The sequence below is a fragment of the Corylus avellana genome, chromosome ca11 (genome assembly GCF_901000735.1).
Source record: "Corylus avellana chromosome ca11, CavTom2PMs-1.0".
NCBI classification, from domain to species: domain Eukaryota; kingdom Viridiplantae; phylum Streptophyta; class Magnoliopsida; order Fagales; family Betulaceae; genus Corylus; species Corylus avellana.
In genome coordinates this window covers 6,953,868-6,960,065 of record NC_081551.1, presented here as the reverse complement: position 1 = coordinate 6,960,065, position 6,198 = coordinate 6,953,868, and the positions used below count along the sequence as shown (strand labels likewise).

At 37.4% G+C, this 6,198-nt stretch overlaps 1 pseudogene; it reads right to left on the bottom strand.

Annotated features, from left to right (window-relative positions):
• Positions 1-886: 886 nt before the first annotated feature.
• Positions 887-3,249, bottom strand: LOC132164966 (G-type lectin S-receptor-like serine/threonine-protein kinase LECRK4; annotated as a pseudogene).
• Positions 3,250-6,198: the final 2,949 nt, after the last annotated feature.

Here is a 6,198-nt window from a genome sequence, read left to right as displayed (position 1 = left end):
CCCATTCTTCAAGAACAGCTTCTTCCTCGGAAAGATTTCAATCCACACTCTTTCAACAATATATGATCTCCAAGAGCACAATGCCGTAGCTGTAAACATCTGCTTTCAATGTAATAGGCAAGTTCCGATGCCACTCCGGTGTAACATAACCCCTTGTCCCTTGGATGCCGGTAAAGGTTTCGATTTGGTCTTGCTTCAGCAGCTTTGCCAATTCAAAGTCAGAGATTTTCGCACATCCATATTCATCCACGAGGATGTTTTGCGGTTTTTATGTCACACTAAATGATCTGTTGCTGACACTCTTCGTGGAGATAAAGAATTCCTTTTGCTACATTACGAGCAATTCCAATTCTTTCATTCCAACAAGGTTGTTTTTCTAGTGTGAAGAGAACATCTGCAAGGGACCCGTTGCTCATGTACTCATAAACCAAAAGCCTATGAATTCCATCATGGCAATACCCGAGCAGACGAACAAGGTTTCTGTGATGCGTTCTCCCAATAACTTTCATCTCAGTCTGAAACTCTTTTTCCCCTTCAGCCAACACTTTCTCTAGTCTTTTAACAGCTACAACCTTCTGGCCATTTGACATTGTCCCTTTAAAAACTGCCCCTCTACCGACCTCTTCTTTAAACCCATCAGTCACTTTCTCAAGTTCAAAATAAGTGAATGATCGTAGAGCAAAATCGTCACCGTGTTCAACAGTTCCATCATAAGAGAGTTTTCTATACCGAGAATGATTTTTCTGAAAACCAATTCCTGAAATTACCAACATCATGCATCCGAAAGCAACAAATGGCAGGAATACACCAATGAATTATTCTTTAAACTGAATGCATTGATTACAAAGTTGTTACTAATAATAGCAAACTCTAGCAGCATATTCACTTAGACATTAACATGAGAGGGTGGTGGAGGAGGTGCTTCCGTAACAACAGTTCCTTCTAGCATCATAATCACTGAGTTCATTGATGGGCGACGAACTGCTTCTGTATGCACACACCAAAGCCCCACCTTCACCATCTTCTCCAATTCCTCCATGTCCAACTCTGTTTCGCCCACCACTTCTTTAAGCTCTCCAGCCAAACGGCATTTATAAATCCAATCTGTTAGTACCATTTCTTCCTCTGGGCCTGCTAAGACCAAGTTCTTCCTGCAGCGAATGATCTCCAACAACGAAACCCCAAAGCTGTAAACGTCTGCTTTTACTGTGATCGGAGTGTTGCTCTGGTCCCACTCAGGAACTACGTAGCCTCGTGTTCCCCTTGCCCTGGTGTATGTTCTTGTTTGATCTGGTTTCAATAGCTTGGATAGCCCAAAATCCGATATCGACCAAGATTCATCCATGAGTATGTTCTGCGGCTTAATGTCACAGTGGATGATCCGGGTCTGACACTCTTCGTGGAGATAGTGAATCCCTCTTGCTATCTCTAGTAAAATCCTTCTCCTTTCATTCCAACTAGGCCGTCTCATGAACTTGAAAAGAAGGTCTCCCAGTGAGCCATTCTTCATGAATTCATGCACAAGAAGCCTATCTGATCCTTCACTGCAGAAGCCAATCAATTGAAGTAAATTCTTGTGGTGGGTCCTTCCAATTATCTTCATCTCATTTCGGAAAACAGATTCTCTTTCTTCCACCATCTTCTCTAGCCGCTTAACAGCAATTTCTTGTCCACCATTCATTGCCTGCAGGGAACCTTTATAAACCTTCCCAGATGCTCCCCTAACAACCTCTTCCTTAAAATTATCTGTGGCTTTTACCAGTTGATCATAAGTAAATGATCTCACATTTATTTCTTCAAGAACATCAGGTGGACTACTTTGCCTCATTAGCATCCTATAGCCCCATATCTGATATTTGAAAATAAGATATATATCCGGACAATAGAAACACAAATATAGAGAAGGTGATGAGCGCTACACCAACAATCACAAGCTTCTTACCGAGCTTCTTTGTGATCTTGTTGATGACATCTGTGTCATCTTGGAAGCTTTCCCTTCTAATTTTCACCAATGGTTTAGTTGGATGGCTACTGCTACTGTTCCTCCTCCCAAATCTAAGTGGAAGATTTTGCTTGAATGGTCTCTGAATGTTGCCACCACACAGTCACAGTCCTCTAAACAATTGTCAGAGCAGGCTTCTTCACTCACTGGAGAAAGTACATCATACTCGTTGGACTCCCAGCCAGTGTTTGGGAGGGAGGTCATTTTATAATTTGCATTACCGTTATTCCCAAAACAATCCTTTTTGGCTGTGAAGTTTAACTTGCAGCCAATATTAGCCTGTTTGGGATCCACGAACTCAAATCCTGGAGGACAAAGGCAAGAAAGATCAGTATATACCATCAATGGAACAATAGCTGTTTGGCCCGCAAATCCCTTTGACGGAGCAATGATTTTCTTCTCTGATTGCCTTCCACAAGATTGAAATGTTTGAGCTACCTTTACTTCCCCATTTGATGCTGATAAAGTCTTAAAATGCCATCTGAGTCAAACGTTGCTCGATATAAGACTTTACTTACATCAACAAGATATCTGCCTGCTGTTAAATTCATTGCACTTGACCCAGAAGAACTGGAGAGATAGAAGCGGCTGTCAGCCAATAGATTCAACGTCAAGTTTCTTCCAACACTTCCGCTTAATGATGACCAATAAACATATTCTGTGTCCTGCAAACTTCTTACTGGAAAAGCATAGAGATTTCCATCTCGATGCAACAACAGCTTGTCGTTTCCGATTGAAGTATCAGTTTCGGAGATGCTAGAATACAAAATTTTCTCTGGAACTTGCTTTTGTGCAACCAAAAGGGTATCAGTCGGATAGTCGAAGCTGGCCCATATAATCTTGGAACTAGAGTTTTATAAAACAAAGTTACCCGAATCATGCATTGAAGCAACTGCAGTCGCTTGAGTTGTTTGGGCAAGTGGTTGAAGTTGTCTGGTGGAGCTTTGGAGGAGGAGCCTGCCATCTGTAGAGAAAACAAGAGCCGCTCCAGGTGATACTGCCGAATCGTTCCGACAAGATGTCCACACTATTGTGTTTTTGGGGCTGCCTACGACCCAGATGCCGACCTCGAAGCCGTTGCCACTCGGGTAGAACCTAAATGCAAAATGGCCAGAAGAAGAAGACCAGAAATTTGGGGTAGAGTTTGTGTAAAGGGTGGAGCCAGTGGTAATGTTTGATTGTAGGGATTGAGCTTTTCTTATGGAAAAATGACAGAAAAAGAAGAGAAGCAGAAGCTTTGATGCCATTACAATACCGAGTTCTGACATATTTAGGCTTACTGTGTTATTAATCATTGTGAGTGTAAGCATTATATAAACAATGAAATGGACAGTCTTTCCACTAATTCTTGTTTCGAAATGAAGCTTCTGATGTATGTTAATATTCAATGGTTCACATTATGGTGACTCTTCTTTGTGGCATGGTCTGCATGGATCCTATCAAACCTTTGCAATTCGCTTTATAGTTTTTTCCTCACCTAATCAAGTAACTCTCAGTCAGGCTTTAAAAAAAAAAAAAAAAAAAAAACAGAAGGTATGTTTGGGAAAATTTTTTTGCTATTTCTTTTTTCTTTGACCTAATAATAATAATTGATTAGTGTAATTTAAAGGTGAAAGAGGTTTTGAATTTTTTGTAAGAGAACGGAAGAAAGTTATTTGCTAATAGGGAAAACATTACTTAACTCACTTAAACTTCAATTACTTTTGCAATTACATTCTTAAAGTTCAAAAACTCTCAATTTAGTATATAAAACTTCTAATTTTTAGCAATCTCACTCTTTGAGTAGGTTTTTCATTAAATTCTATTAAAATTCTCAAATTACCCACTTTTTATTAAAAATAAAAAATAAAAAACAAAAATTGCAAAGATTTAGATATGTGTATTTTTACAAATTTCCTTAAATCCTTACCAACGTTTAAATATTTTTAAGGATGGGTATTTTGGTAATTTTGATATCCTTTCATTAAGATTTAACAGAATAATTTTACAGATGGATGACATTACAAAAATTAAAAGTTCAATACATTATATTTTTAGAGTTTTTAAATTTTGGGAAGGTAATTACAAAAATAATAAAAGTTTGGATAAATTAAATAAAGTTTTCCAATGAACGAAGTCTACCTTATTTTTTAAAGAAATGAAAAAAAGAGTACGGCAAATCATACAACTGAAGACACGGCGTAGAAGACGACCTTCTAGTACTATAAATGTGATAAATATGTACGGAACGACCATATAGTCATAGAACTAGTTGGTCAACACCGAAAGCAAAAGTGCATGCACCTTCGTGTTAATTAGAAAGCAATAACATCACCACATTTCAAACTCAAAACTCTTTTGTGCATTATCTCATATTGGATTTAAATAGAAGAAAATAGAATATTTAAAAGGTTAAATGTCTTTTCAGTATATGTGGTTTGAGCCGGAATCAAATAGCCACTTTGACGGAGCGTCACATACCCTTTATACGTGGACTGATACTTGTGATTTTAAGGCAACACGTGACATAGTACTTGTATTTTTGGGTGCCACGCAAATTAAAAAATAATTTTTTTTAAAAAAAACAAAACCAAAAAACTCGAATAGTCCTTCAGTTTATCTCGAACACAAATAGCCTAAGTTTTTGAAGGACCCAAAAAATATCCATCTTCCACTTCCACTTCCACGCCGTTGCTGTCTGTCCCTCCCACTTCCACGCCGTCGCCTCGTGAGATCAATCCGATGCTTCCCCAAATCAAGTTCCGGCGCACCCTACACAGAAGCATAGAGCAAAAAATGTTTCGCCTCATGCTTTGCTGAATAGTGCGGTCCACTCCTACTTCCATTAACAGAGCATGTATGAGTCAATTTCTCTTCAAACTCTGTGATGCCTAGAAAAACCTTCGATGGACGCGCGACCAAGACCCCATCCCGCCTCTTCCAATGCACACAAAGACTAACATCATTAAAACTTGAGGGTAACCCTTCGATGGAATGGACTAGTAGAGAAAAACGACAGTTAAACCTACGGTTTTGGATATGGGAAAGGGCTCTCGTGACAAAGAAAAAAGTACTCGTTTGATAAAAAAAAATTGAAAGCGCTTTTAAGTGTAAAAAAACCCAAAAAAAAAAAAAATTCTCTTACTTCTCTCTCTCTTTGTTTTTAGAAAATAATATCAAATTAGGACAAAAAAAAATTAGGAGCACACCTACCATTCTCCATTCACAATATAGTGCCATGTCAAATTTCGTGAGTCAAAGATTGGCGGGGCTTTTGGTTGATTTATGGAAATGAAATGTAGTATGGTCGTAAGTCATAACGCGGACGACAGACGGAAGTAACAAAATGGTTTAAAAATTTCTAATGCAACTGGAAATTTCAGTATGTATATATGATATATTGTGATTCATCGATCAAAAGTCAGTCCACCATTGTCATGCTTGTCCAACACGAAATAATTAGGTCAATGCGAAGGTATATTGAAATTGCTGCATTTCATATATTCGTACCAATGAAAATATTATTGATTTTAGTTTAACTTTTATTAGAGATTGTTTAGCAAAGCCTTTTCTATTTATTTTTTTATTTTTTTTAATATAAATAAGAATTGGTTAATGTAATATAAAGGTGAAAGGAATTCATTAATTGATGACTATCTTAGGTAGGGAGTGTATGGGAGAAAGAAAATTTTATAAAATTGACAGCAACTTAACCCTTAAACCTATTGAGTTTTAAATGAATTATACGTTCCCATGATTTTAGGTTTACTTAATCAATAATTATACATTCATTAGAGATTAGGATTTTCCTTGTCAATTAATAAAGGAAAAGAGTAAGAAAAGTGTTACACATACTTTTAAATGTTCACTCTGAAGCGCTTATTTCTTGATGTGGATGTGAAAATCACTGTGGGATGAAATAACAAATAAAACTACATGTAGTATCCAATGGTGATTTACTGTCACATCAATGAGTGAGCACTTGAGAATATGTGTAGCATTTCTCAAAGAGTAATGTTAGAAACTATATTTTTATCTCACAATGTTGGACTTTTAACTATCTTACAATTTTGTCACCAAGAGGTAGCTCAATCGGCTAGAGACCACGCTTCATAAAGCGGAGATCACTAGTTCGAATCCCCCTCTCCCCCTTCTTGTGTGAACATGTCAAAAAAAAAAAAAAAACTATGTTACAATTTTTGACATGTGTCAGCATG